We start from the raw sequence: 19,617 nt of genomic DNA, 5'->3' as shown, positions 1-19,617 counted from the left end.
GAAAACGTGCGTTACAAACGAATCATGTTTAGAATAAACAATATTTGATTTCATAAACGCAATATTGAACAAATCCGTCACTTCTGGTATTGCAATGAGAGAATACTGGCATTACGTAGTAGGATATTGGCAAGTAAAAGTTTTTGAAGAAAAAAAAGAAGCTATATCAAATTGATAAGAGCACTGTGCTGTAGTATTGTCAGATTGTACTGTGTTGAATAAAAAGAAAATGTTTAATACCTCGCGCCTTTCATACATCCTCACAACCCGTCGTTATTTTCCATGATTTCAATTCAAAACTAATTACTAATGGTGATCGTAGAACAGTATGTTAGTATTTTTACTGTTAACTTAGAAAATGTTAATTTTCAGCAATTATTGAAGTTAAAGCATATCGTCGCTAACAAAAAACGTTATTTACTTGTGTGAATGTCATTTTGCGATAACAGATATCACAGCATATTAGCTAGTGTAAAAATCAAGAACGGGAAGGGTGAAAATATCCTCATTTGCATATTCTCTCAGAATGTGATAGCAATAGTTACCTGAAACTTTAACAAAACTTGCATTACCTTCCGGATCGTCGCCTTCTTCCGTTCACGATTCACAAAACAGTAGTTTTACATTGGAGAGTAATTGCCTATTAAATTGTTTTATTAAATGGACGGCACCGGAACGTTCAGGTGGTTTAGAATCGGGAACATCGCTAATAATACTCAATCCGGGCCATTAACAATCGTGATTAAGTTGATATAACTTGTTTAGTAATTATTGTAAAATAAACAAACTAAACATTTTGTTGAAAATTTTTATTTAGTATACCAAAAAAATTCATAATAATATCGATGCAAATACAACAATCCTTATTGCCGTTCTAGTATTAAATGGTCCAAGACTTTATGTATTATCACAATAACACCATTTTTATCCAGATAATGTAAACGTACTTTGTCTGGCGCACTAAGATTTTAGCGTATTGATGAATTTGCGGCCAAAATTACCTTATTTAAAAACAGCACATAAAAAGTGCAAATTAGTGCTGTCATAATTTAGCGTAATGCTTCTAGAGCGAAAAATAAATTTATCGCCAAAACATGAACGTTTACAGTAACCAAATTAATAATGTTTACATTTCTCATTAAAAATGCTGTTTATTGAAGGAGGAAAACACTTTTAAGTGTCATCATTAGATGATATTTTGTTAAAAATTAATTAGACAATATTAATATCACCAGTAACGATAATACATGTACATCAATGTTAAGGCAATGCCAATACCATCATTATTACTAGTAGTCCGAATTTCCCGAATGGTTATGTTTAAGTCATATTTTGTGATTTTTCACCACAAAGTTCTATTTTTAGAAACACTATGTTTATAACGTCGCAATTGTTTGTTTAATTACTAGTGTTGGTAGATTTTTGATAGATTGATTCTTCTGATAACTGAAATAGATAACAGTGTACCTTTCACACGATTAAGATAGGAGGAAGAAAGGCAAATAAAATTGATGCGACTGATAAACCATGCATTTGAAAAATTTGATTTGATCACAACATTCAGTTATTAATTTTATTTGTTTACTCTACCGGAGCCAAGAGTACCTGAGCCAGCCTCAGTAACGATACTTCAGCCCAACCTACTGATATAGTGGACATTTTTAAAAGTAACTTGGCTGGTTTGAGCAATCGATTCAGCATTATGGATTGATAAGTTTCTAAACCATAACTGCTCTCAAACAACGAATACAAGCCATTGAGTCCCTTGGCCTCACCTGCCAGATGAGACAAGCTGAAAATCTACAAAAGGACCTTCAAAAGGACCTCAATGATATCGAAAGGATCGAAAGAAGAAAAGGGTATTCTCCGAGTCGAAATTTTGCGTAATGTCGAAATAATAGCTATTCTCCTGATGCTAACAGTGCTTCAATATTGCAAAAGATAATTGTAAAGATAAGGTAACGAAACTGTATGTGACAAAATTCGGTGTTGCAACATCCTTGAAATCAGCGTTTTAATGCTAGCTCGTTGTCTAACCCAGTTTCTGAGATCTAAATTTTTTCCATGTGCACTCTCAAATTTAAGGGAACCGCTCAAACCGCACAGCGTGAAAAGGTAGTCCCAATCTTCATGTTTGTAATTTAAACATTTCGAGGTCATGGGCAGAACGGTAACCAAAAAGAATATCGAAGAGGAAAATGAAACATCTTCTGTATCTATAAACGAGCTGGGACAGAATCTTGATCCTTCCTCATGGGCTTGATGTATTTGTGGTAGGAGTCGTGTACCTTATGGACAAAGCAAAGAATGTATGTTTCTTTGTTATTTGATAACAAGATTTTACAGCAAATAAATAAATGGATATAAAAATGATCAAATCTTTCAAAGTTGCATCATTACTGAAACAGGCGGAGGATAAGAATGCCAGTATAAATGTGATAGTGCTGGTATATTGCATCCTCTTTGAGGTGAAATGTCTGAATCTCAACCTTAGGGGTACGATTCTCTGAAACAAAAACTTTGCATCATAGTAAATCTGAGATCAAACGAATCAAACTTTCGAGATTTCCTAACTTTCAAAAAGCATTGACAGGACAAGTTTGTAATATACCTCAACCTATTGCCACCCGATAATACCGCCACCCTCGCCTACCGCTAAGCCATCAGAACGGATAACCTCACTATATACTTCCACCAACAAGTTTGCAAGCCCTCGCATACCGCCATTCGCCTTATGATATGATATACAAATGTCAAATCCAAGGTGCTGGGTTTCGAATCTGTGTCTATTACTGTGTCGGGATTTTTTAAAAAATTACAACACGAATTGAACACAACAAAGTTTGGCGGCATTCTGAAACGTCATCAAAAGTCAATGCAGTAAATGATCTTTTATCTGCATACGTTTGAATGGTTAAAAAGACATCATCAATGTCACGTATTTATTTTACCCTGTTGGGTAAAATACTGTCACTGAAAATGCAACAAGATACAGACGGTGTTGTACTATAGTTGGCTATATTCACGATAATTAAATACATGTATAGTAAATATTAATCCCACGTGTACATTGAAATACACGTTGAAAAGTTGTTATTGCATAATGCGTATAAAACATGCGCGGTATTTAATACCCAAGGTCCAACTGGTATAACTGCGAAATATTAACCCCGCGAAATCCGACACCTATACAGTAACTAAGAATATATTACCATATACTGTCCACATAGTAAAGGAATCGGAAATGAGTAAATACTGTATTATATGTCGCTATATGCTGTATCAGTGATGACTAAAGCCTCCTAAGGCCATACTTATCACTTTAATACTTACATCTTTTTCATTAAGTGGAGAGGATTTCGCATACTCATAGAGAGCATGGTATACGTTTCCATCATAGCGTCCCAGGCATGACTCTAACATTTTGTCATGGAAGTCGAAGGCATCTACCAAAGCAACAGCGTCGGGTCGTACATCTGCCATTAGCGTCGTCAACTTATCAGTCAGAATGTTGACCTGATCAGTGTTGAAAAACTGGTCCTGTATGTAAGATATATGAACAAGATGCTTTGGTGAAAGTGAAGTTTCCATTTTACGCCTGTGTGCGAGCTGCAGGCGTTTTTTTGTTGTTGTTGTTGTTTTCGGAGGGGGCTGTGGTATATTAATGTTTGCCTCCTATCAATAGCGTGTTACTGCTGCCGACTTTGTAGTGCCACCTCACTGAAAAATACTACCCGACCGAAGGCCGGTAGCCACACCCTTCCGGTTACATCATAATGACAAAGTACTAACTACCGATATTATAGATTCTGGAATGTCTCGGCAAGGGTGTAGATCACAAAACCTGCCTCATATGGATGAATGCTTAACTAACTACAAAACGTGACACAGTGTCAAGGTGAACAGTGGGAAGGAGAAAGTTGGTTATAAGATCACAAATTCAGTCGCCTCTTACGTATCATGTAATGGGGGCAGCAGGAACAATTTTTACGCCTTACCTGCAGGGCAATCTGAGCCATGTAGTGTGCATTGCGCAGCACGATGTTTATAAATCATTAGAGATCCATTAAATTGTTCATGAATCAGCGGAACAATGAAATGTACCTACATCCTTAATCTGATTTGGATATTATGTCAGTATTCTCTGTTATCTTATTATATATTGTTTTCAAAAAAATATATTCATAGACTTCTCTTAGATCTTCAGAGTATAAAGAAAATCATCTTATTGTTATACGAGTAGCTTGCCTGTAAGAATTCGCCGAGATTTTCCATAATCCCATGGACAGCGTACAGTTTACACAGAGTGGTCAGTACAGCCTTTGTGTTGTCGTCAATCTTGGCCTCGGTAACTGTGTTTACAAACATCTTGATGACGTATTGATGACAATGTGCCCTGGCTGCCCAAGTCATTTGAGTGGACGCCATATTAAAAGCGTCTGAAGGACTCTGACCAGCATTCATGTGCATCTGAACAGCTTCAGCAGCGGCATTTGTCAGTCTGGTGGCCCTGTGTTGATATGCCTCGACCAGAGAGCCAAGTGCGACATCAGACGTCATGCATGACTTTTTCGTGAGGTCCATGCTGAGGTAGGAGACAAGGTCAGGCAGTTTTTCCCCCTTTTGCATCATCAACGCACATTTTAACAGATATCTGTCGATACAAATAATATTACTTCAAATTCAAGATTTTTTTGTTAAATTATGTAATAAACTTCTTCATTTGTATGCCGATTGTTTTTCATCTGTCGGTGCTACAGTATGAGTTATGTCCCTTTATCGGCGTCTGTCTGTTACGTTTCGATTATATATTTTTTCATTTTCATTTGTATGTCTTTGTTTATGGATAGACGCACCAGGTGTACTTTTCATCAGGATTCTATATTTACTGTAAACTCAGTATCGAAAGTATTTCTGTAAATTATGTATTTATTATTTTTTGTTTCTTAAAAATAATATTTTTAGTAAAGAGAAAAAAATGAATATCATCATTGAATACTGATTGCTAACATACTGATCGTCTATGCTCTACAAACATGTTTTGTTTCTTGACATGACATCGTGACCGATTTATTGCTCTCCGTATAACCGAACACTAACTTCACGGAGAGCATATGACCCTTTACTCGACCTTAACGGTAAACCTATGTTAGAGGTTACAGAATCTAACAATCAAGATTTTGTTATTCCTTCCGAAATAGCTTGGGTTGCCTAAATCTCCTTCTACGTATTGACACTATAGGCCCTTGCTATCATTGCCGAGTCCTAGAAGGACGAAACAGCAGTATGAAACAGCTTTGTGTTTCTACTGTATCTTGCACTATCTATGCTGATTTGTTGTGTTGTCTGCCTTTTGAGCAATAACGCACCCTTACCTGGCTGTCTGTAACATCATAATAGTGTTCTCCCCAGTGGAGTATACCGAGTATAAATTTTCGGTATACCACTAGCGTGTGAGTAACCATGACCTCCACAAGACATTCGACACACCTCGATACCGGCCGACGAACCCCATGTACTGAAAGCCTTCAACCCAGCTGATAAAGCGTGTAACTGTAATGAGTTGTTAATATTGAAATTATATATATTTAATGTTATCATTTTGTTAAACGGCATTTCGACTAAACACCATAGGATCTACGATACTCCCATATACAATACATATCCAACTTTCAGGGAAACGACTCTCGAGTTTACCGAATGAATCTTTTAAAAAACACTTTACATTGTTTTGTTTTCAGTATCATCAGCATAACAAAGGACATATTAAGTCATTGTCATCTTACTGAAAATAATCACCAACCGATTTCCAATAAAAATCACATTTGTCGCATAAAAGTTTTTTTTTTTTTTTTTTTTCAAATTAAAGGCCAGAGAATGGGTATAAGAGGGAGACAACTTGGGAAAATGAAGGGTTATAGAAATCTTTGGCTGCCTGCACCTCAGAGAAAGAATTGCCTCCAATTCATGTTTATCAAATAAACATCTGACACTAATATTGTCATGCATATGTATTTTTGGCGAGGAATCTGAATGTAATTATCATTTTCTGTGACAAAATCTAATTTATTTGCTTCCCCGTCCTCGTATTTTTCTGATACATTTTACATATTGTCATTCAAATTTGAAGTTGCCAGTTTGCCTCAAAAGAAGTTGTTACCGGAATTTACAGTTGTGTTGTTGCAATGGCCTTAGCTACGCATGCTGAGTAAATAAACTCCTTACGTTATCAATCCCTTAGACACATACACAGAAATGGACATTAATCCAATTAACTCCGTAACAAACAAGACAGGAACACACTTCCCTTACACACAAGTACATTGTATATAATATATTCCCACAATGATTCATATATTCCACATCAATTAGATTTTGAAACCAGAATCTGACAAGTTTTATAATGATGAAGAAAGTCTTTTATTCTGTTATTAAGTATGATTTTGTTTGTGTAATTATGACAAATATGATAGCACTCAGTTTTCGTTAAATAGCAAACAGATCCTCATATATGCACTAGATTGTTTTAGAAAATCCATGGGTAATATATCTAACTCAGTGGTCACCATTGAACACATTTATAAAAGTGTCAAAGTGGAAGGAAGAAGAAAAAAGCACCTAAATCTCATGGATAGAAATACATGGAAATGAAAATGTAAGGACCAAATTTTTGGACGGATTACGAAAAGACAGAGATAGTCTCCTAGATGGTTGGGTCATCCAGTTAATAACTGTGATATATTGAAAAGTTTGGTAGACCGCTACTTAATTGACAAAGAAAGATAGAACAGTGAAACGTCGGACTTCTGTACCTTTAGACAGGCAGAAAAGAAGAATGTAGATCAAAAATATTTCTGACAGCAGAATCCTCTGTAACAAGAAATCGCAGGGGACCATTAAAAATCTGTAGAGGACAGTTGGTTACAAATAAGGTGACGCTAAAAGGCCATGCAGTATCGATACGCCTTTCATGTACCATAGTCAAACACCATTCAATACTTTAGTCATGTTCTCCATATTTAACTGACAATGAATTTCTGGCAAATGCCATGGGATTGAATGCAGTACAATATTGCCAGTTCAGTACAAAAGATTTACTGAAGGAGCTGGTCTTGTCCAAATAACAAAATACTATTCACTATCAATATGCCATCTCTGATGAAGTTAGAGACTCCACCATATCATATAATTTACCTTTTATAAAATTTGATATTTCTTTCTATAAATGTGTTTGCATTATAAATGTGTAAATTAGTTTCTATGGAAATGAATACTTCGGTATAATGTGACACAGAAATCCGTAAAATTTAAACATTCAAAGAGGAAATATCCAATACTAAATGAGTAGTAATATTATTGATTTCATAACACATTGACAGGAAGAAACTACATTTATTGAAGGAGCTGACCATTCAACAAAGTGGAGGATCAAATATTCTAAAAGTATGAAGTGGATATGTGTTTTTCCTGACTTCCGGATTTACACGCTTTTTTACCCTAGCATTATTATCGAGTCCAACGAGGACGGAACAGCTGTATGTTGTAGTTTTCATTATTCAACTTTTAGCTATATATCAGAATTCAGCGTAGTCAAATCCTAGCACATAATCACTTAACAGATAAGAACAATGATGATTTGGCGCAGTAATGATAGTTCCCATAGAAACAATGTTAGAAGCTTCAATTCGCACAATCATGACTTAAAGGGCGGCTTTCAACCCGAATAGCCCTAAAATTAGATAACCGTAAAAATATGTAGGTTTACAGTATTACTCAAAATTATATAACCGCTAAAATATGTGCGTTTTCAGTATTACTCTAAATTAAGATTACCGCTAAATATGTACGTTTACAGTATCACTCAAAATTATATAACCGCTACAATATGTACGTTTTCAGTATTACTCTAAAATTAGATAACCGCTAAAATATGTACGTTTTCAGTATTACTCTAAAATTAGATAGCCGCTACAATATGTACGTTTTCAGTATTACTCAAAATTATATAACCGCTACAATATGTACGTTTTCAGTATTACTCTAAAATTAGATAACCGCTAAAATATGTACGTTTTCAGTATTACCCTAAAATTAGATAGCCGCTACAATATGTGCGTTTTCAGTATTACTCTAAAATTAGATAACCGCTAAAATATGTACGTTTTCAGTATTACTCTAAAATTAGATAGCCGCTACAATATGTACGTTTTCAGTATTACTCTAAAATTAGATAACCGCTAAAATATGTGCGTTTTCAGTATCACTCAAAATTATATAACCGCTACAATATGTACGTTTTCAGTATTACTCTAAAATTAGATAACCGCTAAAATATGTACGTTTTCAGTATTACCCTAAAATTAGATAGCCGCTACAATATGTGCGTTTTCAGTATTACTCTAAAATTAGATAACCGCTAAAATATGTACGTTTTCAGTATTACTCTAAAATTAGATAGCCGCTACAATATGTACGTTTTCAGTATTACTCTAAAATTAGATAACCGCTAAAATATGTGCGTTTTCAGTATTACTCTAAATTAAGATTACCGCTAAGATATGTACTTTTGCAGTATCAAATGCATGTCTTTTATAATTATGTACCTTCGGGTAAGACCTTATGTGACAAACGTACTAAAAATCACACTTTATTTGCTACTATCACGAGACATGAAATAAACTTTGCCGTTTGTTTTGGTAGAAGTCAATACAGAGGCATCACTTACCACGGGCAACTGTTGAAGATTGCCACCCTCTATCGCCTTGGATATCTTGAGCGAACTATCCTTCACTGCCTGTCCAGCGAAGTAGAAGGCGTACGCTGTAGCCAACAGGGGGAATAACTTGTACTGTTGGGTCTGGTAGTCTAGAATCTGCGCTTCGTGTTGTCTGTAATGTGACATACAATATACTCATTTTACAAAGGAAGTGTTCGCGCTAGTCTTGAATATCCTCAAAAGCAGCAAAGAATACGTACAGTAAAGCGATGGCGAGTTAATAACGAAACCGTAATTATGACTCAAAATGATTAAAAAAAGACGGTAAAATACGGTCAAAGATTTACATGATACCCTTACATAAAATACAAGGATAATAAAGTCAGATGTTCCGGAAGGGTACGCGTCTTTTGCTTCATCAACGGCATCCGTCATGTCAATCTAGGTAAAACCTTGTTAAGTCACAATCTCAAATTTGAGTTGTTAAAATGGAGCTACAAGTCATATCAACAAGTACCGAACACATCTGACTGCATATCATACAAGTAAATATAATATTCCCAAACGAGGTCTTGACATCGACCACAAAACTTTCCCATGCTCTTCATCAATTTGTATCTCTCGAAACCCTCAGTTATTTTTTTCGCCATGTTATTTGCCATTTTGTATGCTTTTATATTGTGATTCTGCTTAAATAGTTCTTTAGAGGAAAAACCCAAGATTGTCCAAAAGACACACAATATATCAGAACCTTTCAAAACAATTTTTGAGTAAGGAAAGCTAAGATGAACTAAACTGCATCATACAACTGCTTTGTCCTTTTTATACTCGTGAGAGATGCCGAGGAACCATCATGGGAGAAGACCAAATACTCGAAATACTGAGGTCAAAAGAAATGTCAAAATATTTATGGTGAGTTGCAAAGGGCCCGCGATTTCAATATTTCCTAGCTTTCAATATTGGATTTTAAAGGGACGTTAATAAGACCACCATAACGCTATAAGATAAGGCATCATGGTGTAGCTAATATTGAGTTGGACAGACATTTCGTTCATGCTAGTTATGTAACTTTTCTACTTACCCCGCTGAAACTTCTGTCTGTCTCCGGACTGCGCTATATCTTATGGCAATTGTACATGCCCGGGCCAGACTATTGGATGCGTCAAGGACAAGAGATGCACGATTCCTCACCATTGCGCCGTATACTAATTTATCATGCACAGGTTTTATGTATGTACCGTCCTCGAGAACCTTTTAAAGGAAGCATAGCGACATTAAAACAAACCCGTATTTGTTACTCAGAAACAATAAAACAGGGCCAAAATCCGAACATATAACATATACTTGCATAAGAGATGCTTTAAATCGTACATTAATAAGACCAGGTGTTCCTTAAAGGTAAGCGTCTTCTGCTTAGTCGACGACGAACAAAATATGTCACGATGTGCAGACACAAAACACTGATATTTAACATCAGGCAAAATGAGTAAAACCAAATCAAGTTTCTAAATTTATTGATGTTGTACCCAGGATTCATTTATGTAGTATGCAGATGGACTTTCCCTAGATGTAATACGCAGGATAACCCATGAATTATTTACGTAATACGCAGGATAACGCATGATTCATTTACGTAATATGCAGGATAACTCATGATATATTTACGTAATATGCAGGATAACCCATGATTTATTTATGCAATACGCAGAATAACGCATTATTTATTTATGCAATACGCAGAATAACGCATGATTTATTTACGTAATACGCAGAATAACGCATGATTTATTTACGCAATACGCAGGATAACCCATGATTTATTTACGTAATACGCAGGATAAACCATGATTTATTTACGTAATACGCAGGATAACCCATGATTTATTTACGTAATACGCAGAATAACCCATGATTTATTTACGTAATACGCAGGATAACCCATGATTTATTTACGTAATACGCAGGATAACACATGATTTATGTATGCAATAAGCAGGATAACACATGATTTATGTATGTAATACGCAGGATAACGCATGATTTATTTATGTAATACACAGGATAACGCATGGTTTATTTACGTAATACGTAGGATAACGCATGATTTATTTACGTAATACAAAGGATAACGCATAATTTATTTATGTAGTACACAAAGTAACGCATGATTTATTTCCGTAATACGCAGGATAACTCATGATATATTTACGTAATATGCAGGATAACCCATGATTTATTTATGCAATACGCAGAATAACGCATGATTTATTTACGCAATACGCAGGATAACGCATGACTTATGTATGTAATACGCAGGATAACGCATGATTTATTTATGTAATACGCAGGATAACGCATGATTTATTTACGTAATACGCAGGATAACGCATGATTTATTTACGTAATACGCAGGATAACCCATGATTTATTTACGTAATACGCAGGATAACCCATGATTTATTTACGTAATACGCAGGATAGCCAATGATTTATTTACGTAATACGCAGGATAATGCATGATTTCTGTATGCAATAAGCAGGATAACACATGATTGATGTATGTAATACGCAGGATAACGCATGATTTATTTATGTAATACACAGGATAACGCATGGTTTATTTACGTAATACGTAGGATAACGCATGATTTATTTACGTAATACAAAGGATAACGCATAATTTATTTATGTAGTACACAAAGTAACGCATGATTTATTTCCGTTATACGCAGGATAACCATGATTTATTTACGTAATCCGCAGGATAACGCATGATTTATTTACGTAATTTGCAGGATAACGCATGATTTATGTATGTATACGCAGGATAAAGCATGATTTATCAACATAATACGCAGGATAACGCATGATTTATTTACGTAATACGCAGAATAACGCAAGATAACGCATGATTTATTTACGTAATACGAAGGTTAACGCATATTTCATTTACGTAACACGCAGGATAACGCATGATTTATTTACGTAATACGCAGGATAACGCATGATTTATTTACGTAATACGCAGGATAACGCAAGATAACGCATGATTTCTTTACGTAATACGAAGGTTAACGCATATTTTATTTACGTAATACGCAGGATAACGCATGATTTATTTATGCAATACGCAGAATAACGCATGATTTATTTACGTAATACGCAGAATAACGCATGATTTATTTACGTAATACGCAGGATAACGCATGTTTTATTTACGTAATACGCAGGATAACGCATGACTTATTTACGTAATACGCAGGATAACGCATGTTTTATTTACGTAATACGCAGGATAACCATGATTTATTTACGTAATACGCAGGATAACTCATGATTTTTTTTATGCAATACGAAGATTAACGCATATTTTATTTACGTAATACGCAGAATAACGTATGATTTATTTATGCAATACGCAGAATAACGCATGATTTATTTACGTAATACGCAGGATAACTCATGATTTATTTATGTAATAAGCAGGATTAGTTTTTTATTTTGTTTGTTTTGTGCAAAACTGCCGCTGGCTACAGCAATAGAAATACATAGTTATGGTCAGTTCAGTCTGTATAAGTATATTGAGTTTAACATCTTTTCATTGTTCTTCTTGTTGACTCCTAACTCGCACGTCTTGTTTTTAGACACAGCAAAATAATAGTCCGTGTTAGATTTTCTTATAATGTGATTATTTCATTTCCATTCTACACAGTATGACCGATACCTGAGAATATCGCATCAGCATGTTATCACGTGGTATCCGCACGTTATTCAGACGTAGGTAGCCATGGTCAATTTCGTTAACTCCAAACTTTGGTCCAATGGAACCTAGTTCAACTCCTGAATACAAACGAAACATATTTTAGTAGTAACAAACAACATATGGTGACGATCTGCAAAGGATACCTTGATAGGAAATGATGCTATTCTCCTTAGAAAACGATTTCAGACACGTTCGAATAAAGCTTGTCAGAGATATCTACCCTGTGTGCGACCTCTAATTTAGACGTGTCTTTATTTCTTCATAATAAAATATTTATTATGTCATCTATAACTGCAATGTAAACTTTATCTATCATTTATTGAAATTTTTTGTTTTTTTTTTAAATGGCAAAATGAAAATCCCCCCAAATGACATTTTTACTTGCAGTTAACATTTCACAGCCAAACTATAGTTCTTCCTGTAAAAACTAAGCATTTAATAGCAGTATGCTATTGCCTTATCCTTATTTAGAAGTGAAAGTTGTTGATTTTTCTCAAAAAGTTAAGATTTTGACGATATCAGCATAGACAGACATATTCAGTTCATTATTCCTGACAGTGTGTCGTGGTCCCAAAATTCCAAAATACTCAAAATTTATCAAAAATGGGCAAAATATGAACAAAATACAGATTTGCATGATTTACCATGTGTAGAACCTTACTTGGGAGTGAGTGATGAGTGACGAGTCCCTGAGAGGAGATATATTGTACAAACGATTACATATACCTTGTGTAGAACCTGGGAGTGTCTGGTGGGTGACAAGGTCCTTGAAGGGAGAGGTACTGTGAATACATATACCATGTGTTGAACCTTACCTGGGAGTGTCTGGTGGGTGACAAGGTTCTTGAGGGGAGAGGTACTGTGAATACGATTATAAACCATGTGTTGAACCTTACCTGGGAGTGTCTGGTTGGGGACAAGGTCCCTGAGGGGAGACGTACTGTGGATACGATTATATACCATGTGTTGAACCTTACCTGAGAGTGACTGATTAGTGACGAAGTCCATGAGGGAGGGAGGGCGGGGTATTGTACAGACGAGTAGTATATGCTTCTTGTGTAGAAACTACATGGGAGTGACTGATGGGTGACAAGGTAAGGTCCCTGAGGGGAGAGGTATGGCACAGATTAGTATATGTATCCTAAGTATAACCTTACCTGGGAATGACTGATGGGTGCCGAGGTCCCTGAGGGGAGAGGTATTGTATAGACAATTATATGTATCCTAAGTATAACCTTACCTGGGAGTGACTGGTGGGTGCCGAGGTCCCTGAGGGGACACAGGAACATGTGTATCCCATGACATTTCTCCTGGGTATACAGCTGTGCCATAATGATACAGTAGTTAACAGTTTTTCCCACTGAAATTGAATGCAGCATATATTTAGTTTACAGGAGGCAATTTGGGAAAGCCGTTGGATATAGATATTTTGTGATATTCTGATAACATGTAAGCTTCGAAATGTAGAGAATGCACCATATGTCTTTCTGTAATTCAGAAAAAAATATCTTTATTTCGATCTTAATGTGCATTACATAATTTCTTTTTATGTTTATCAGTTACTGAATTCAACGTACTAATGAAACACATGCAACTGCAATAAAAACGACGTTTTTTTTAAACATGAGAGCATATTTAGGATCGTAAAGACTCACATGATCCGGGCCAGTACTTAGTTGAAGTTAACGTCGGTGAATTGATCACAAACTCCTGTGTCTTTGGAAAATACGTCGCTGTCGTCTCGAGACCCCGAATAAAAGTTCCTAGGAAATATGAACCAGAGATTCAAGAAGCAAGCGCCTCATTTTGTCGTTTCACGTTGAAATGACATCAATTGTCTAAACCTCCATGAAACCGAACCGATTTCCGTTTTTAGGGGTTTTATAACTAAGCAAACAAGGAAGCAGGTTAGTATCTATTTTTTTCAAAATAGGTGGGTGTTTTGCAACTTGCAATGCATCAGCTTGTCATTCACATAAATTTTTAACATTTGGCCCCTATTTTAATTTATTTTATTTTTCACAGTTTGTAGATGCATGAAAAAAGAACCATAACCATTCAAATGACTGATCATTATTACTACCGATACTACCTTGCATAACACCAGGTTGAGTGAGGGAGGTACGCTAATCAAACGGTAAATAATATCCTCAGGCTCATGTAGTTTTGAAAATCAATCATTCCATTTTACTTTTTACAAATTAACTATCATTTTGATATCAAATATGTCAGTTTGGTATACATGAGGTAAGAGAAGTGATACATTTAATTACAAAAACAATCAAAATTTTCATTAAAAAATTAAAATGTATCCAAAATTGTCAACTTGAATTCGTATAATTGTGATCAGTCTATATTTTTTACTTCTTTAGAACATTTTCATATTTTTATATATAATTTCTACAGAAACAATAAGAGGAAATTTTGAACCCTTTTAGCATGATAAACCTGTCAAATGCACAAATCCCATTATCATGAAAATTTCACAATAATTGATTATTATTTTAAATACCGATATATTTTCTATGTTTTGTTTCTTATAAATCAACTACATTATCTTACACTGGTGTCAACTTTATAGTGTTTACAACAACTGTAATATGAAATAACTATTCTTTCTTCGTGCCTAAATGCAACATTTATACATTTAGAAAATCAAAACAAGATTGACAAAATGACAATGCAATTGCAGTATCATATGAACGCTATCGATTTAATTTTCATAGTCACTTTATAGAGTGAAATTCTTTAAGTCTAATAGTTTACTCTTAACATTTGATCCCATCTGATTGATAAAACATCGGGAAGTATGATGGTAAGTTACCATGTCCAAGCTCCGTCTGTGCGTATGTTCCAATGATTGTAAGTTCTTTGGAAGGTGGTAAAAACTTCTTCTTTTGTTCCGCAGTGCCATAGACCTCGATAGTTGAGAGGAATATGTAATTGTGTAAAAACATAGGGTTAACTGACACTGCTCTGTGCGAAAATATCAGAAAAATAAAACCAATTAGTTTATGTAGAACTCGGGCAATTGTTCAAAACAGTTGAATACTATTGGTCCAGCGTTTTGTGATATTGCATATAACACATCCCATTTTAAGTATAAGGAGCACAGTATTCCTCTTGAAATGTTTCTTGTTTTCTTTTTAATAATAAGTGCATGTTGATACAAAATATGGTTGTGAGCAAATGTATACTTAAGCGTATTTGTTGAAGTACAATGCTACTTAAGGCCAAGATGGAATACATCGAGGAAAGATCGTGACAATGCTTGAATTTCTGGTTGACAATATCTTTGTTGGTGGCAAAATTTCCCAACAGAAAATAAGAAGACCGTTCCCACCTTTTTGCCTAATTTTCTTTCGTTTTTATTCTATGCTGATTTTTGGGAAAGGCTTATCAGAATCTAAAATCTGCCCTGCAGGTAGGGCGTAAGAATTGTACCTGCTGCCCCCATTGCATGATCGTAAGAGGCGACTAAACTTGGGATCTTATCTTTTCTCTTCTTTCTTAACAACTTTCTTCTTCCTAATGTCTCCCTTGACAATGACTCACTTTTGGCCTTTAGTTGAGCGTTCGCCGCTGTGAGGAAGGTTTTGGGTTCTGTCCCCTAGCCGAAACATACCAGAGTCTTTAAAAATGGTAGTTGCTACTCCTGTTTAGCGCTCAGCATATTTGGAGTGGGACGACTGGTTCGCCCGTTGTCAGTATAATGTGACCGAGTGGGATGTGCTGTTGGGTGTCTTCGGCAGTATGCTTCAGTGAGATAGCACTTTAAATCGGCAAAAGTTCCGGCCTATCACAAGGAGACTTAACACGAACATACCGCAGCCTCCCAAAACACATTCATGTCGCATGCATGGGAGGCCGTCCTTAAATGACCTTAGCTGTTAATAGGACGTTAAACAAAATAAACCAAACCAAACTTATCAGAATTAGAGCTTACAACTAGCCTGCATGATAGGAAAGATGATTTCAACTACTTTTTTGTCACATTTGTCGAAAGTAGCATTCTATTGCATCGTGTTTTGATAAGCATGAAAGAGGGCGGCGGGTGCTAAAATACTAGAAACAAAAGAGATGCAGGCTGATATTATGAAAAATATACAAAGCTCCAATCAAAAGAAGATATTTCATTTTCTTGTGCGATATGAAGTTAGGATTGATCAATATTTATTGACACGCATGGGCTCTCATTTCGAGAACGTTACCTTATCTGGGTTAGATCTAAATTTAAATGACGGGTGTTCGCATTTTGCCCTCGTTTTGCGGATTTCATGTTCATTAATATGTTTTAGACTTGTTACAGTAAATATGAAGGGTTGTACAGCACACAAACAAGTGAACATAATTATTAAAACAGATACAAACAATACACGCCGAATTATGTAAATAAAACTGCTATTTTGTCCTAGTATTCGTCATTGACGCTCGGGACATCATGCAACTGTTTCGTACTTCTAAGATTCGTCAGTGATACTAGGAACATCATACAACTGTCCCGTCTTTCTAGGGTTCGTCAGCGACGCCAGAGGCATTAATTAAGTGTTTTGTCTTTCTATGATTCGTCAGTAACGCTAGGGACATCATACAGCTGTTTTGTCCTTCTAGGATTCATCACTGACGCTAGGAACCACCAGTGTGGAATTCGGCTATATATTGCTTGCGAGATCGTGTGTACAATACCTACTCCTGACAATAGTCATTGAAGAACTCATCAGTTATGCCTAGGTCCATCAACCGTCTGTGGACAGTGAAGTACTTTTGGAATGACAAGTCATATTTCTCCTCATTTGTCCTGAATGCCCATGGCTTACGAGTCTTTTCTTCATCTTCCTGGAAGATAATGTTCTCTGAAAATCAAAAACGTAATAATGTATAAAAGATAATATTTTATATATGTGTATATATGAAAATGTATCTCTATTAGCGGCCATTAGAATTAGACAAAGTGAACACCTGATGTTATCAGGTTTTAATACCTTGCGTTTTATTCTATTTTTCACCTGTTTACACAAGCTTTCGCCAGCACGATGCATAATATTAAATCTCGGCGAACCAGTTATTATCAGGCAAACCCCGAAATTAACAAAAAATAGTTTATAGTAATAAGCCATCATTTGTGATATGCAAATTTTGTTTCTTCATGTCGAAGCAAAGGAGATATTTTATTACTACTAGAACTCATAAACACCTGAAATCGTATTTTTCTCTTAACAAATTTATGGAAATGTTCCCAGCAAAGATGGGGATAAGGGCAAATAAGGAAAATTAGGAAACTTGTATTGATATTCCCGGCAATAGTAGCCCGAACTATATGAGGACGGCTGTCAATGCGACATCCATAGAGAGACGAAAGAGTAAATGGAGGATAAAAGGAAAGATCGACCAAACATCGCGACATTAATCACTGCCCCAGAAGCCGAAGATGCGTAACATATTGTAGAGTGTTCAGGTCTGCACTAATTACGGCAACCGAGTTACAGTACTTGGCCTGCATGCACGGGAGGCCGTCCTTAAATGATCTAAGCTGTTAATAGGACGTTCAACAAAATAAACCAAACCAAACCAAACCTGCCTGTTAATGTAACCAGGTTACATCTAATGAACGTGTCGGCACCCATACGTATAATCAGATTACATTAATGTAGCTTTGGTGTGTAACAAAAGACGTGCGAATGTGATAGTATTGTATTATAGTGTGTGTTTGTTCCCCTTATTGTAAGGGAATTGAAACAGTAGGAAATACTGATAGAATCCTCCACCCTGTTGAGCTGAGACAGGGGAATATCAACCCGAGTATCTTGCACAAAGAATTGAGATTTCCATATTGGTGAATGATTATTTTTCTCTTACCTTGTTCGCACCAGGTAGGGCGTAAGAATTGTACCTGCTGCCCCCATTGCATGATCGTAAGAGGCGACTAAATTTGGGATCTTATCTTTTCTCTTCTTTCTGAACAACTTTATTCTTCCTAATGTCTCCCTTGACAATGCCTTACTTTTTGGCCTTTAGTTGAGCGTTCGCCGCTGTGAGGAAGGCTTTGGGTTCTGTCTCCTGGCCGAGACATACCAGAGTCTTTAAAAATGGTAGTTGCTGCTTCTGCTTACCGCTCAGCATACAAGGAACGGGACGACTGGTTCGCCCGTTGTCAGTATAATGTGACCGGGTGGGGTGTGCTGCTGGGTGTCTTCGGCAGTATGCCTCAGTGAGGTAGCACTATAAATCGGCAAAAGTTCCGGCCTATCACAAGGAGACTTAACACGAACATATACCGCAGCCTCCCAAAACACACATACGCACTCACCACACGCATGCATGTCGCACACACGGGAGGCCGTCCTTAAATGACCTTAGATGTTAATAGGACGTTAAACAAAATAAACCAAACCAAACCAAATTGTTCGCACCGGTAAAATTGTGGATATTCCTGTCCAAGGTAAGAGAAAATGCTCTCTTCACATGGACTTGGCAAGATTTTATTAACCCACGGCCCATACATATATGTATACCGAGATAGTAATTTTAATATTATACGCCGGTTAGGAACTTTACCAGGTCCCTGTGGTGCTCCCTATCGCCATTTGTATCAAATAAGGTCACATCCGCGAATGGGAATGTTATCATAGCTTAGGTTGTTGCAAAATCTATCAAATAGATAATATTATCGAATGAACCCGACAAATGCGAAGGTTAGTAGGTTATTTAAAATTGATAACAATGAACATGTCTTCGTGTATAAGTCTACTTACAAGTACATCATGTTTATATACACATTGAAATGCTGTAGTGGACTCCACTTGGCAGTTTTACCGATGAAGTGGCAATGTTGTTCATTATATACTTACGTATGAACTGTTTTGATCTAACTTGCTCCACTCCAAGGTAAAGGAAATTGGTCAACTTTTCCACGTGAAAACTTGCATTTCGTCGTTCTTTAGCGAGGTCTGGATTAACGGCCATCTTTCTAGCAGAGGACCCTGTAAACTGACAAACAAGCGTTTGTATCACCGACCTTGCAGATAACACGCATCTTATGTGGATGAATTGTCACACAACTGAATTTAACATGTCTGCACATAAATTATATATATCTTACATTTTCAAGAGTGGAATATTAGAAATTCTCAACTTGATA

The 19,617-nt window shown here is 36.1% G+C and overlaps 1 pseudogene; it reads right to left on the bottom strand.

Annotated features, from left to right (window-relative positions):
• Positions 1-842: 842 nt before the first annotated feature.
• Positions 843-19,604, bottom strand: LOC117316309 (annotated as a pseudogene).
• Between the last annotated feature and the right edge of the window lie 13 nt (positions 19,605-19,617).

Source organism: Pecten maximus, chromosome 18 (assembly GCF_902652985.1).
Source record: "Pecten maximus chromosome 18, xPecMax1.1, whole genome shotgun sequence".
NCBI lineage: Eukaryota > Metazoa > Mollusca > Bivalvia > Pectinida > Pectinidae > Pecten > Pecten maximus.
The sequence above is the reverse complement of the archived record's forward strand: the minus strand, read 5'-3'. Positions and strand labels throughout refer to the sequence as shown.